Raw genomic sequence first — 16,097 nt, forward strand, 5'->3', positions numbered from 1 at the left:
AGTCAGGGTAAGGGGGAAGAAAAAAACATGGGTTATCTTATGAGTAAGTGATGACACTGTGTATATATTACTTCATTTTGAATATTTACAAAATTTGCTGGTGGGACAAGTAGGTTGACGTTGGTGTTTCTAGATGTCCGCAAGCTGTGTGACATTTCTCAAGACAGTTTTCTGGATAAGACAGAAAGAAGATGCTGGGCTCCTTCTTTAAACTTCAAATTCAAAGATTCCCTACTCTCCAAAATAAGTTGATAAATTTTTCAACATGATGACTTTTAAAAAATATTTTTGTAATCAACCAAACTTTTATTCTAGATTTTATTGATAAAAATATTTTAAATGCAGGTAATCTAATTAGTTAATAATTAAAACTTGCAAAATACCTTAACACCTTCTGGTGTAAATCCATGGAAGACAATGAGAAGACACTTGGAAATTCTTAAGATTTTGTCAATAAGTAACCTAGTGATTATCATATTATCAGTCCATATGGTATGGTAAAAGTCAAATTTATATTACTTATGAGGAGATGCAGAGTTAGTTCTATTACAGTGAATTGAGGTTGGAAAGACAAATAATGTAAGTTTGGATTATTTTTTTCAAAAAATTCTTCCTAACTTATAATCATTTGGGATATGTGTTTGGACAATAAATCTAATCTCCATGGATAGGAGAAATTAATTCCCACCAATGCACAAACCATCTCAGGCTTATGATAGTTTTCAAACACTCCAGAGAAGAGGAGAGCAGCCTGTTATTGACATTATCATTAGTCATTCAGCAATGACTTGGCCAAAGGTGTCATTATGTGAGTTTGTACAAATGAACCAGTGACCTGTGAACTTCTCCAAATTGAAGGTCATGTAACTGACTCTTCCTATCACCATGCCCTTCTATTCCTATCACCATTGTGGTCACCATCACTGGCCAGATTTAAGCAGTTTTAGCAGTTCGTATTACTTTCCATTTAGTACTCATTTATGTGGATTCAATAACTTTTAAAAAATCTGTTTGCATTGACTTTTATAATTACCATCTCTGTTGCTGTTTCCTAAATCTTATGTCTAATATAGGCTTTGTTCTTGAATTGTAATCCTATGAAACCAATTACTGATTCAGATGTACTACAGGTGCTACAAATTTAGTATGTCCCTAGGAAACTCCAAATGTTTTACACTGTACAGATTTATTCTTATAGAATTTCAACTTTGTAATAAAGTACATACAATATTGCTAACAATGTCATCTAGAAAGCAGTGTTTATTTACCAAAAAGCATCCTTTATCAAATTTTCTATATATACTTGTTCATCAATTTTTGGACACAGATTCTTACACATTCTCTAAATCAGTTTTGCTCTTTTATCTCCAGTGACAACGCCTTGAATAATGATGCACTCTTCCCTGATGGTAGCAAGAAATTCTGTAGCTCTGTCATAACCTATGGCCACTCTGAGTCTGCCTTTCATAGTGGTAACCAAAAGGTCTGCATAGATTGTGTATTTTATTATGTCACTCCACACTCACACCCAACCAAAATCTGGCAGGATGAAGCCTAATTCCTCTCATGTACTATGGAGTCCCCCAGGATTGGGAACCAAGGCATAACTCATCACCTCTTATTCCTTTTATCTTTAATGCACTTTGTACTTGTTCCCTCTACAGGGTAATAAACAACTACTTAAGTCACTATGCTACACAACACTACTATAGCGATGAATATTTCTATGTGTTATTAGCTCTGCTCTCTTTTCTATCTAGTAAACTCTGATGACAAAAAGACATGTTTCCTGAAGCTACCTTAGCCATCTGGCGAGATTTCACTTTTTGTTTTCCTCCTTATATTATATATGCATATTGTAATATTGAATTTATTGTTCTAGTGCTAGGAAGTGTTGTCCCAGAATTTTCTCCTTAGAACTTCATGAACTATGTCTTGTGTACAGTAGGATCTCATTTATATTTCTCCAACATGGAAAATGATTAATTTGATATCGTGTATTTTTTTCAGTAAAATAACTCAGAAAAACAAATTAGCCTTTAAAATCTACCTCCTCAGGAGTGAAAACTGAATTAAAACCCTAAGTTAATGGAAGCATTTAGCTGAACATAGCAATGCTTTGACTTGTAAAGAGAAAAGTTGTGGAGAGAATGGAGAAAAAGACAACCTGTAGCATCTGCCACACTTGCATTAATTTGGTAACTGTTTCTAAGTGATGTCAAATTTAGAATGTTTATGACATTGAATAAGAGAAAAATGGGCCATCTCTCATACTCCACACCCACACCCACACACACATACACACATTATATATATATACATATAAATGCATTCACATACACAAGTACATGTGATTGTTATTTCTGTACTTTATAATTCACTATGTTACATAAAAACCTTATTTTTATTCAAATTCATGTCAGCTGCTTCCAAATACTAGAGAAAATAGACTGCTAAATATGGGGCCCGTGAAGCTGAGGCATGCAGTGATAGACACTCTGCTAGTGATTCAGTGGCTCAGCCAGCTGAAGCTCAGCTATTCAGCAAGGGAACAACTCTTGAAGAGGGTTGTGAATGAGGCTGGCTGAAGCTCAGTGATTCTGGGGGGAAGATTTAGCTAAGAGGAAGTAAAGGACTGAGCGCTGTTAAAGACTTAATGGAACAGATGGTCCATTGTTTGCAATGAAGCCGCCACCATCAAGTCCGTTTTTAACCTATTTTAAAGACTTGTGTATATGATGCTTGAAAAAGTAGACTCTAATCCTAGAGAAACCAATCAATATTGTAATATTTTTGTACTGAACAGCTGAGAGATAGTCCTTAACTAAACAAGTCTTAAAAGAGTAAAATTTTAATGGGTTCTATAATTTTTTTTAAAAAATCTGGAATATTGCATTTCTGTCAAGTTTCCTAGTGAAGGACTGTAGCTGTGCCTAAGTGGAGTTGTGGAGATTAGGAGAAATGTTTTGACTCTGGGTTTTGCATGAAACCAAAAGGATTTGCTATTCAGTGGGTTTGGGATGGGATGTCAAGGGAAGCATTAAAGATAATTTCAAATAGTTGAATGTATAATTTATTATAATTAATATTAGTAGAAATTATATCTGTCTTGAGAATTAGGTATATTTAATTAATTGATATTATTTCTTAAGATTTTTCCCTATTCACATTTTCACAGACAATCTATATTTTACCAGAATGAGTCTACCTAAAATATCAAATTAGGTGACCTCAGTAACTTGTGGGTACCACAGTCATGTTGCTAAATCAGACTCAAGAATCAGATTTGCATGAGAGCATTAAAGATGAAAGAACACTCCCTACTTTGGAAATATTTGAGTTTGAAATACATTCAGTATAAGAAACAAAATACTAAGCTCAAAGTAAGGGTAACAGATTTTGGAATCTCTCCAGTTGAATAATGAAATGAAATTCCTGGAGTGGAGTTCAGAACAGTAAAGCAAAGAGGACTGAGGAATGAAATCTTTGAAAACCTGCAACACATGTGAAATTATTAAGTGTAAAACCATGAGATAAGTGAGATGTGACTTAGGAGAGAAAGTGGATTGTACATATGAGTTTTATCATGACATAACTACAAAGTTGTTAAATACATATATGCAATAAAACAAAAGATTAAAAGAGCTCACAATAAGGCTTGTTTATTTCTAAAGATTGATTTTGAAGAAAAAAGCCTCCCACAATATTTACACACATACACACACACACACACACACACATGCGGTAATTTATATCATCTTTTTCTAAGGTGTAATTCAGTGATGGAAGAATATATTGACTATACCATACCTGAATTGAGAGTTGAAGATGACAAGAATAGAGAAGAAGACACAGTAGATTTCTTCTGTGGTGACTTAAAAATACTTGGAGTAAAATATGTAGACTATTGGATAAAAATATAACATAAACTAAAAGTGAGATTCTATCAGGTTGAATTCCATTGTATATAAAGGTATGCCTTAAGAGATAACATAAGTTTGGAGTGGAGGAAAATCAGAATTGCTTCATCATACCATGGTACTTCTGATTTGGCTAGAACCTAGTATGAAAAACCTTGAGAAGGGACATGAGTTTTGATGGAGACCATGATATTCTTGGAAAGCAAACTGGTCTTTAAGACCCAAATAGGAGAAGACATTATAAATCTCTATGGGGAATGATTTGGATTGTACAGTTTGACTGTCCATATTTTACGTCATTTAATCACTGAGAGACAAGAGATGATGATTTAGTTTTAAACTGAAGAAAAACATGCAAAATTTTTAACTCTAATGTTAACTCTAATGTTTCAAAAGCTCCATCTATCCATTTAAATTGTTAAATGAACATAGTATTTGTCTTTGTCACATAAAACTGACTTTCAGTGAAGTTTTGTATTGAACCATGTTGAAAATGTCTATCATTTGATTTTCTATCTATTGTTCACACACTTGAACACTAATACCAATTTTCACGTAAATAGTACTCTAAGATATTTTTCTGTCATTAGCCATGTAATAACATCAAAAATCATTTATTTCAAAAGCTTCAGTTATCTAAAAATCTCAAAGTTATCATAAGTGTTAATTATATTAAAAAGTCTCTGGGGTTCAAATTCATTTCTGCAAACCTCTCTGATAGGATCACTTATCAGTAACAGTGTTAAAGAACAATATACCTGCTAATTAGAGACTCTAAATCACAGGATAAATACAAATCTCAAAAAGGATGCTGATAGGGATTATATGATGGTGTAAATTTTCAGTGTTCACAGACTTTATAAACTCTTTTTGCTTTGAAAATTACGTCAGAAATATTAAGTAGTATACGCCCAGAATAAGAGATAGATGCAACCTAGCATAAGCTTCTAAATCCTCCTCTGAACCCCTGCTTCTATGACTGCTTTAATTTCAAGATTGAATGTTTCCCAAAGACACTTGTGTTTAAGACCTGGCTCCTAGGCCATAGCACTGCTGGAAGGTCACTACTGGAATCTTTGAGAGGTGAGGCATAGCAGAAGGAAACAAGGTCATCAAAGCATGCCCTTGAAGGAGGCGTCGTGTCTTGGCCCCTTCCTAGCTTGCTATGCATTTCTCGAGGTAATCAGTTGGTTATACTACATGCTTCCTATCGTAATATTCTGCCTCACCCTTGACCCAAAGGCAATGGGACCAACCAACTACAGACTGAACCTCTGAAACCATAAATACCATTAAACTTTTTCTCTATAACCTGATGACCCCTGATGTAATGGCCTTGGCATAAGTCCTAGAAAAGTGTGGTTCACTGAATCATAAGAAAATCACACTCAAGTACATGGATTTATGTGGACAACTGTCAAAGGGTATTTGATTGTCTTTCCTGTGTAAATGAGTTGACGTCTGTGATTTTAAATTGAAAAATAGCATTAGACTGCTACATTGCATTATTAAGAAACATGTATTTCTGCCTAAAATATGAAATATTTTGCTTATGAGAACAATTTCAGATAACATTATAAAAGAAAATAGAATAGGAAAAGAATGGATTATGCTGGTTTTCTCAATAGAGTTGAAAGTGTTTTCCTTCTGGAAAAATACTTGCAAACCCTGTATGCCCAATTGTTAAACTTTTATTTAATTGGAGAAGAAAAACAGCATCAGAGAATATATTATAGATCTTTCCCCATATCCATGTACATACACTGGTTAACAATTTCTTACCTAATACAAATATCACAAGAAAAGGAGAAATAGGATAAACATAAGTATCAAGACCTATGTTTCTTCATACAGGAAATAAAACATAGCAGATGATTTCTAATCTTGTGCAATATGTACACTGTAAATGGGAAATGAAGACAGGGGAAAGTATTAAACCTTGTTATACTGCATGCACCTGCTAAATAGACCGTGGCTTTTACTATTCCTTGTCAAAAAACACAGGACCAGGGGTAAGCATTCAATTCCAGCAAAGATTTGGAAATTTACATTAAATATCTCTAATGAATTCATTGTGAATCAATCAGAAATTACAAAAATACAGTGAGTAAAGAAGTAATGGAGCATAATGAATAGGTGTTCAATGTAAATATCTGTGAAGCTGGAAATACATGTTGGTGGTGAAGTTCTTCCCTGTACATTTGAAGCTCTGGATCCTATGCTCAGATGTACAAAATGGAAAATAAAAAAGAAACAGGAAAACAAATTTGTGTGATTATAGAAACCTGGCTATTAAACACTTAAACTCTATTAAACACTTACCATGTGATTAATAATAAGACAACTTGAACTTTTAAAACTTCAATCTATATAAAATATTTAAGGAGTCATATGCAACTAGTGGCTCCCTTACAAACACTGGAGTGTGGAAGACCAGGGTGCTAGATGGGATGAGTTGCCCTGCTGGGTGCTGTGCCTGTGTAGTGGGGGAGATCAACTGAAAGATAATACAATCAATGACGGAGAAATTACAGAAGAGAGAAACCATGCAGAGGGAGACTCAGAGAATGGCATCTTAGTTTCTGAGTTCTAGTTTTACTTTGTGTGTCTTTGACTCTTCTTTTCTTTGTTGTTGAGTTTGAAAAGAAGTTGTTTCTCTCCCAAAAGACTCATGATACTTTGAATCAGTTTATATGGATTATTAAAAAAAAAAAAACTTTCACTGGGAAATAAAATCAGAGACCAAATGGTAACAGGTCTCCAACACTGTGAGGATAACACACAAACAAGCCCAGACCAGTATTCTCTACCTGGATCTGTGGAGTTGCCCAATTTACTACCCATAGAATATAGCAGGCAGATCTTGAGTTCATGTGTTATACAGACCTAAGCTGACATTTCAGCTCAGTTAGTAAGGTGGATTCCTGCATGAAAACAGTTAAATGTTTGTTAACAGCTGCTTGTCGTGTGCATATAATATTTGTGACAGTGATGGACACACAGTAGCTAATTTACTCCATGTTAACTATCTCCGAGGTTATGATGATGTCATTGGTCACAGTTCTCCTCACACGCACTGTCTTTTTTGTAGAAGGAAAAGGGAATGAGACAGAGTAATTCTTAATATTCACATTGTAGAAGTAATGATTTAAATTTGGATTGTGTATGAAAATCTCACACAGACTGTGTTTTGTCATCTGATTATAAGAGAAAGATAACACCACTGAAACACTGAAATAATAATCAAGTCAGAATCAGATGAAAAGTTCCACTGTAATTGCAAAAATATGTTTGGTTCTGATGCATTCCCATTTCCTTACCTAAACTTTGGTGAAGCTAAATAAATAAATTCATGAAAGAGAAATATCTGTATAAAGGAGCATATCTTCTTTGGGCAAGATACAATCTTTCTAAAAATGAAAGAAGCACATTAGAAATTGTAATGTGTTACTTTCATTGCATTATTAAATATGTTTGAAACAACAAAAATTTTTCCAATTTCCACAAAAATGTTCTCTGCGCTATAATTTCCATACAGTTGCAATGTATATGCAGTAAGTATAGAAAAATAAATATTTGACTGTCAAAGTGGGTAATGAAAATTCTAAATATATACTTGTTCACTCATCAGTCACATAATAAATTTGAATGAATAAAATGCAGTTTATGTTTTTGAAGAGTCTTAGGTAAAAAATCTACACCTTCAAAAAATTTATTTTAGCAACTCTAGCCAAGTATGGCTGGGAGCTGAATTTATTTCTCTTTTGCAAGGCATTGCTATTTCATTTTAATATGGGATATTAGATGAGGTGTTTTAATGTGTATTCAATTTACTATATAAAGAGCTTGTACAATTATTTGTTAAATGAATTTTAATTTTGTATGTCTAAAGCCCTGACAAAATTACAAAGGTAAATTGATATGTGTTATTTTCAATTGTAATAATAACAAAGCTTATATTATTTTATATGTGTGTATATATATACACACACACACATATATATACACATATATATACACATATATATACACACACATATATATGTATAATATATATATATATATATATATATATATATAATAAATGTCTAGAGCTAAATAATACAATTAAATGAATAGCAAATATCTATCTGCCACTTAGACCTTTCACTGATTTTCTTCAGGAATTTTAAAATACATACAATCAAGAGGAATGTTTTTAACCTCTGGATATTTTAAACCCCTTTTCTCTATAATGTTTGTTAAGGAAGAAAAGTATTGTTAGACATAGATGGTAAGGTTCGCTTTATTTCTTTTATTTAAAAGAGCTTCTGTACCTCTATTCCATAATCAATTTCAGCCTATCCTCTTTTTAAGGTCCATCAGCTTGCTCCCACTTTTCCATCTCCTTCTGCCCTTACCGTAGTCTAGGCTTTCACCACATCTCATTTGGAAGCTCAAAATAGTCACTACGATCCATCTACACATGGCAGATAGATTTTTATAAAATAGAAATTCAATCCTGTTACACTTCTGCCTGCAGATCAGGCTGGGTCTGTCTGTATCTGATGATAGCCTTTCTTAGAATGCAACAGAGTTTCTTTTTTTCCTAGCTGAGTTAGATCCCTAAGGTCTACATGCTTTGCCCCCCTCAGCACTTATCACTTCATTTTGTCAAATAAAGGAAATTTCTTCGATTCCATATTCTCCTCTAAGTGGTCCTCCATTTTATTTCCATTTTTTCTTACAGTATCTTCTGGTGAAATATAAATTTGTATTCATCAATTCCACTTTTGTCACTAATCACTCAATTTCCATTGAAACTACTTTTATGAAAATCAAAGATTGTATTGTGAAATCCTGTGGCATTCATTTTATCTTATTTGCTATCTCAGGAACATTATCTTTGCTTCCCTTTTCTTTCTTAGACGTTACTACATCAAAAAATCCTGACTTTTGCTTATTTTTCAGGCCCTTTATAGGTTCTGCTTTGTCATTATTTAAGTTTAAGCATACTGTAGCTTTACCCCTGAACTCTGTTGTCTGTATGTGTCTGCTTATTTCTTATGGACTGAATATCTAGTACCATATTTTAAAGTGTCATGTGGCCAAATATAAACCTCTTATGCAAGAGGTTTTCGTGAATATGTGACACATATCCAAATATTTCACCTCCAAAATAGAAAAGCATACTTTTATATTTAACATATTCAAAATCAAAATTGAGTTCTTGTCTCTAAATTTTAAGTTCTTTTCCATTACAGAAGATGTCACCAATCATAGAATTATTTATTCCAAAGACCACATGTCATACTTAATTTTTCCCCATCCAGTCAATGAATACAATTCCTTGAATTATTCTATTTCCTTCTGCTCCGTATCATGACAATGAAATAGTCCAAGAAACCATTGAGAAAAATTTTTTACCAAAATTATGATTGTTCATCAAACAACTCATAAGTGAGGAAAAAGTAAAACTGTAGTATAGGAAAGCTGACTACATATATAACTGACAAAATATGAAATGTCAAAAAATTACGTCAAGGAACTGATGTATGGTGGACATACAGTGATGTATTTATTGCTTTGTAATGTACTAGGCAGATAAACAACTCTTACTACTCACTTGTAGGGAATGACTGAGCTAGAGATCAATCACACATGTGGGGCCAGAGCAAGGTCAGCCCTGAGAACCCAAAGCACCCAACGGGAGCCAGGGAACAGCTGAGGGGTTTCACCTGACACCAACCTGTTGCTTGTATAAATAATTACACTGCAGTTGTTTTTTTTTTTTTTTTTTTTCCCACCAGGATATGTGGCTGTACACAACCTCAGCATTCAGCATTCTGATTCTTGTCTTCATTTCTTATCCTCTACCATTCTTCCCTTGAAAATTTCAAGAGCCACGCTGGACCCAGACACATGCTTACTAATATGACAGTTTAAATTAATTCTATATCATTTAATAATCACTTTACAGTGTTTTGTGGAAATAGCCATTGCCTCACTTTTACAAATGAAAAACTGTTTTTTAAAAATATAATTGAATTTAATTAAACCACACAGTTATTATTTTTGGAGCTTGAATTTGTCTTTGAAATGGTCTGGCCACACACAAAAAAAATGGTGTTATTTCACATGCTTTTAGCTACTTTGGATCTTTGTACATCGTAACAGTCACTTACCATATGTCCTTTCTTATTATTTTTGTTATTTGTCTTTTAATATTTTGGCAGAGTATTGATCGACATTTCCGCTTACAAAATGGCCAAATCAATTTAGAAAATTATGTCAGCTTTTCATTTCTGGATTGAGTATGGGGTGACTTTTGTTAGACAGATGGGTCAAAGTTTCTATTTATATTGAAATATAGTGAATTTTGATTCAAGTTTTTCAAAATACATTAAAGCTTTTGCCTATCTGTGATACAAGTTCTGGAAAATATTATATTAAATTTGGCATGTCTCAAAGAAAGTTACTGGGATTGGTACTGGGATTATTTTTGACCTTTGCAGTGAGGGAAATTAGGATGAAGAAATAAGAGGCTAGGTTATTAAGGAAGGCAAGGTCTGTTGGACAACATGAATAATGGATAATCTGAAAATACAAAAATTAAAAGGTGTACATAGTGAGACTGCCACTCCTGCTAATTCCATGACACACAGACACCCAGGCACAGAGTTATAAATTACTTCTTTATTCTGTTTTTCTAGTTCAGTGATGCTCTATTCATTTTCTTAGAGAAAAAAGCATCAGAAACTTTTTAGATTATTCTCATTCTTTAACTATTTTGGTCAGGGAATGTTGTACTGTCTGCTTCCTTCATATCTCATAGTGTTTCCCTTTCAACATTTTATTTTTCTCCTTTAGTTTAGTGCTTAACATTTATTTATTTGATTATCATCACTATCAATATTATCTTCCTGAAGCCTTGCAATGCTCCTAGTTGGTCTCCTTGATTATAGAATTTCTCATTTTCAATTGAACTTTTCATACTTCAGTTTCAATGATCTGTCTAAAACCTTTATTTGAGCAGGTAGATTCATACATGGTAAAGACTAGTAGAAGGGAGGCTGGATAATTTCTGCTAATAAGACTTTTCCTGTAGCATTGGGAAGAAAAGTGTCTAAATTTTAGAAAAATAAGATATAAAAAGTTGATATTTCAATGACTAACAATTTGGAAAAGTGCTTAGAATTGTTATTGTTCTCATTCTTTTTAAAGAAAAATTGCTCTATAATACTAGTAGATCAAGTACAAATTCACATTGAAGTATCTGTAAAAAAACACATAATAGTTTCTGAGAAAGTAGCTTTAAGAAAAATTTGTCAATCTGACATCTAAATGATTAGCTATATTGCTCTTCCTAAAATCTAAAGTTTTTGGATTTTTGGTCTTGAAGCTTTTGAAATACATTTATCTGCTACATTTATTTATTTATTTATTTATTTGGTACTGGGAATCAGTCAGGGCTTTGCGCCTTCTAGGCAGGTGATGTGCCATTGAGCTATATCCCCAGCCTTACCTACTACTTTAAAATTTTTACTTTTAACTCATTCACTTCACAGTTTATGAAATGTGTAAAGAAAGTGAATAGTCATACAAAGGATCAACTAATAAACAAATTGTATTTAAGAAAATAATTTGAAATGTTTTTCTTGGGTATTACTAGTTTAACTATCTAGCAAAATATTATAAGTGATAGAAACTTCCTTCAATTTGCATTTTCCTGAAATTCATAATATTTTAAACTGTGAATAGACATTTTTACTCTCTAACATGAGATCACCAATTCCCTAGGTACATCATGTCATTTTCAGAATGCATATACACAAAAAGAAATCCGATGTCACTTAAAACTATTGCCATTGTACCTGAAAAGTAGCTGGCATAAGAGCTGGCTTAAAAATTTCCAACTGAATAATTTAAAAGTCCAGGATATTACTACACAGTGACTATCACATTAACTTAAAATGTATGTAGATTGCCTGTGAGACCCTGAGATTTTCCCCTTGGAAGATTTACTTTTGGGCCCAGAATATGTTTTTCTATGAGTTAGATGTAACTTCTGATGAAGGCATTAATGTCTATTTTCCTATCATGACTCAGCTCCAACTGTTAAAGTATTTCTTATCTTAGAAAGAACTAGAGAATTAGAGCTGTTGTTATATTTTGTGTCTGGATGTCCTCCCAAAGCCTTATAAAGTCATGGGGCAGGCTTCTAGAATTTATGATTGATTGATGGTCCAATCCTGGGATGATGGGTGTGAATATTACATCCACGTTAGGTGGGGTGGTCTATCTATATACAATATAAGGGACAGAAAGAGTCTTGCCTCCACACTCCTCCCGTTTGCTCTTGTTGCTTTTTTGTCTACTATCACCCTGAACTGCTGCCCCTCTGCCACACCACCATGCCTGAGCCAGCTGATAATGGATTGGAACTTCCACTAACTGTGAGCCAATAAAACCTTTGGTTCATTAACTTTGAGATTCAGGTATTTTGTTTCAGCAACAAGAGAAAAGTAACCAAGATAGCTGTGGTTTAGGAGTTCACATAAGAATGGTTTATGCAATGGGAGCACTTCAGCCTATTACGAGGTTAATGTTCACTCATTTCATAATTTTATAACACTCAGTATTTGACAATAATTCAGTGATAGCCTTCTCTGATCCCATTTTTGAGTAAAATTTTCCTTTTATGTTGACTATTTTACAACCCAGGGAATATGATTTTTAAAGTTGGTTAAGTTTACCTTTAAATTTATAGAAAGATTAAAAGTGAAATCTCTCTCCACATCTGGCCCTCTCCATGTATTTCATCTATCGTCCAGATGCGCTGAGGCAGCTAAGTAGGATTCCAAAGGGAAGAATAAAATATTCATTGATAATTTCAGTGAGAGATAGGTTTAGATGAGCTACTTCCCTCTGTAGATTCCCGCCAGGAGGAGTTTTTATAGAGTAGACACCATAACAGTGACATCATTGGTTTTCTTTTTCCACTGTATGACCAGCATTCCAAAGACAGTGTGACTTAGCATGGGGGCAGGAAGGCCACTTATACATCTGTCACTTGTTGTCCCAGTTTCAAACATCCTTCAGCAAATACCCACTAGACCTTCTGGTCCCTGTGCACTTAGAATGTTCCACTAGGGGTGTTGTAGTCAGGGGTTGTACAAAGAACAATTCAGATCAGGACATGTAGTTTATAATATTTTTATAATGGTCACCAGAAGTTAACACAGGAGAATGCAGTAAATCTATCCGCAACACCAATGACATAGACTATTTAGTCAAGAGTCTAAACTCTACGGCAATGTCCCACATGAGTCCAGATAAAAACCCAGAGCTCAGAACAACGCCTCCACGAATCCAACTGGAAGTCCAGAGTCCACAAGAAGGACTCACTCAAGTCTGTTTTACAGATTTGTGCTGGGAAGACCCAAAGTTCAGCGGTGGAAGCCAGAAAGTCCATGCCAGCAGGATGAAGGAGCTGTGCTAGTGGGATGAGGGTTCTACACTGGAGCTGAGAAGTCATACTCACAACAAAGAGCGGGGCTGTCCTGAAAGGAACCACAGCTGTCCTCAGCGACACGGAGGCCCCGAGCTCCTCCGACAACAAGCACAGTTGGGTATGTGCCAGGAAGCAGCGTGACGAGTTCATCCTGGAGACCAGGCAGCACATGTCTTCCCCTCCGGAGCCAGGAAGCAATGCTCGATGTGAAGACCAAAGCTTCTCCCGGAGAACCAACAATGCCTCCATAACACCTCAATCCCTCTCCACCTATTTATCCTGGCAACCCTCCTCAAGTGGAGCATCTTCTCTCAATGCATGCTGATGTAATCCAGCTGGCGTTAAGTTGACCACTAGTTATCAAACCATAACAAGGGGCTAGGGATTTAGCTCAGCAGCATAAGTGCCTGCCTTTCAAGCAGGCAGTGGTGAGTTCAATCCCTGGTACCGATAAAAAGGAAAAAGACAAAAAAAAAAAAAAAAAAAAAAAAAAAAAAAAGAATGCTCCACTGACTTGCAAGTGTTTAGGTACAAAAAATAGATGTTTCAGGAACACAGTGGCAAATGTTCTAGCATTTCTCAGGAACAGTGTACCATAGCATTTAATGTCAGTGTGCCTGCTCTGGTGGACCATTTTCCATGACCCTGGCTTTCTAGCTTCCAATTTCCTCACATTCTGAGCAGCTTTCAACTAAGCACTGGAAGAACTGATGGACAATTATCCCTAAGTCAACAAAATATTTATTCTCTAACTCGGATGCAGACTTCGTTTCTGTTTTTATCTGTATGTTTTGATTCTTCTTCCTTCTGCTGAATAAATATCTGAGTTTTACAAGATTTCTAATTCTTTCCCATAAATTTATTCTATACAAATATACTGTATATTGAATCTTTAATACAGTACATTAATACAGTACAGCATTGACTTCATCACTGTTTCTATTTAGATTCAAAGCCCTCCGTATTCTAACAGTTGAACTAACTCAGTTGGTGTGTCTTTATCATAAAATTTCAAGCCACTTCCGTGTAATTAACTTAGTGCATGAACCACTTCATTGAGGATAGTGTCAATCCAGACCCACACATCTAAGCCTAGGAGCTGTAGTTCTATAATACGATCACACAGTGAATAGATTATCTTCAAATAAGATTGGAGAAATAAATATTTTTAGAATCAGGATCAAGAAGCAAAAATTAGAATATTTAATACACACATGCATACAAATCTTCTATAAGATAAAGAACTGATTAGGGAAAATTCAAGCTTTTCCACAATATGCACTCATGTCGAATATTCTAAGAAAGGCTAGGTCATCAGGTCTATGTTTCTGTATATACATGGAATAGATTTTTGATAAATGATGTGCAAGAAATTAAAAATAATTCATTGTTTTCTGATCAGCATTTTTCAGAAATATGGACATACACAACTTCTAAAACCATTAAAAAGAAGTTTTTTATTTCTACTATCTCACAATTTCCATTTCATGTTAACATTCTATTAGTTCTCTGTAGACTTTCATTGGTTCAATAATTTCTTCTTATTCCATTCAGTCCTTGAGACATAAGAATATTTTCCAAAATAGAAAATTCTGGTATCTAAAACCCCAAAGTAGAAAAACCCAGTATCTCCTCAAAAGCATGAAACTCATTTGTTGATTTTAATCTTTTTAATTGGTACATAACATTTTACCTATTTATGTAATACCATATGTTGTTTCAAAAATTATACATTTTAACTATTTGAATAAAATTAAAAATATTTATCTCTTCATTGTGAAAACTTTTTTAAAGCCATTCTAGTTTTTTGAAATGTACGGTACATTATTGCTAACTATATTCTTCTTAATGTACAAACTCATTTCTCTTATATATCTAAAATTTAGCATTCATTCAGTGATTTATTTAATTTAGGATTTGCCTACATTTTTATTATTGCTGGTGTTGAAACCAGCCTCCACACTCTGTAGAATACACAGAACTGCTTCATTCTTGCAGTGCAAGAATTTTCTTTACACTGCTGGGGAAATCTTTTGTATGTTCTCTATGTCTCCCTGTAAATTATATCTTATACGATATGGTTCATCTGCAAATCCCAAAGCAGGAATTCTTGGAGTTTTTCTCTCTTGCTACCAGTGAGAAATAGATGATTAATTTACTTGTCACCAAATTGAAGAAGGCACCAAAAAATTTCAATAATGAATACTAACTATATTTTAATATAATTTCTGAAAATCAACAGTGTCAGAACATGCATGATAAACAAAGCATAAAAGTCTTAAAGGCAGCACAAGTATTTGTGATTTTTCCTTAGATCGCAATTTCAATATTGCTTAGAAAAGTGCTTTTGGCTACATATATTTCCTAACACATTTAAAGATCAAATGTGCCATTTATATACATGGGGGGAAAGGGTGAAGAAAGGTAGGAAGTCTGCTCTCAAAGTATGATCCAGCTCAACACAGAGGAGTGATTCTTCGACGAATGAGTTTTGAGAATAGCAGTGAAAACTCACATATTTGGAACTTAAATTCTCTTGCAGTTCTCTGTTAGTAGAGATTGCAACTGAAAATATCTACTACAAACTGTTGAAGTCTTAAGAAGCTGAGACCTCAGTTCTTTGCAAGAGACTCTTTCTAGAAGTCCTTATGAAAAATGCCACAGGTGAACTGAGAACTCAGTGA

This window comes from Cavia porcellus, unplaced genomic scaffold (genome assembly GCF_034190915.1).
Source record: "Cavia porcellus strain 051 isolate PalLab524CR breed Dunkin Hartley unplaced genomic scaffold, mCavPor4.1 scaffold_14, whole genome shotgun sequence".
NCBI lineage: Eukaryota > Metazoa > Chordata > Mammalia > Rodentia > Caviidae > Cavia > Cavia porcellus.